Source organism: Gekko japonicus, unplaced genomic scaffold (genome assembly GCF_001447785.1).
Source record: "Gekko japonicus isolate JY-2015 unplaced genomic scaffold, Gekko_japonicus_V1.1 scaffold1108, whole genome shotgun sequence".
Classification (NCBI taxonomy): domain Eukaryota; kingdom Metazoa; phylum Chordata; class Lepidosauria; order Squamata; family Gekkonidae; genus Gekko; species Gekko japonicus.
This window is the reverse complement of record NW_015177045.1, coordinates 136,207-136,698: the sequence shown is the minus strand read 5'-3', so window position 1 is coordinate 136,698 and position 492 is coordinate 136,207.

Below are 492 nucleotides of genomic sequence, written 5' to 3'. Positions count from 1 at the left end.
ATAGAAAAGGCGTGAGGGCGGCACAGCTGCTTGTGGGGAATCGGTCTCCGGCTTCAAAAGCTAGATGGTGAAGAAGTTCTCACTGAATGTTCTTCCGCTCTTGAACATCTTTCCTGTGGACACTTGACAAACCCTAGATCGGAGGCCGCATTCAAACATATTTGTAGCCCTGTGGAACACACTTCCCCATGCAGTCAATGTTCACTCTAAGCCGTGGAGTCTTGTGAGCAAAAATTCTACCTTGTGAGCTCCTGGCATTAAAGTTGTGAGCGAGCCATTTGGCTACTGCATAAATTAGTTCGCTCTGGAGCCATCCTCCCTGAGCTGAGACAAAAATGTGTGAGCCGGAGGCTACAAAACTGTGAGCTAGCTCACTATAACTCAGCTTAGAGGGAACACTGCATGCAGTTATTTAGGTTTACTAGAAATGTTCAGATCAGAAGACTGACCTGAAATTATGGAAGCTAAGCAGGGTCAGGGACTTAGCTTATA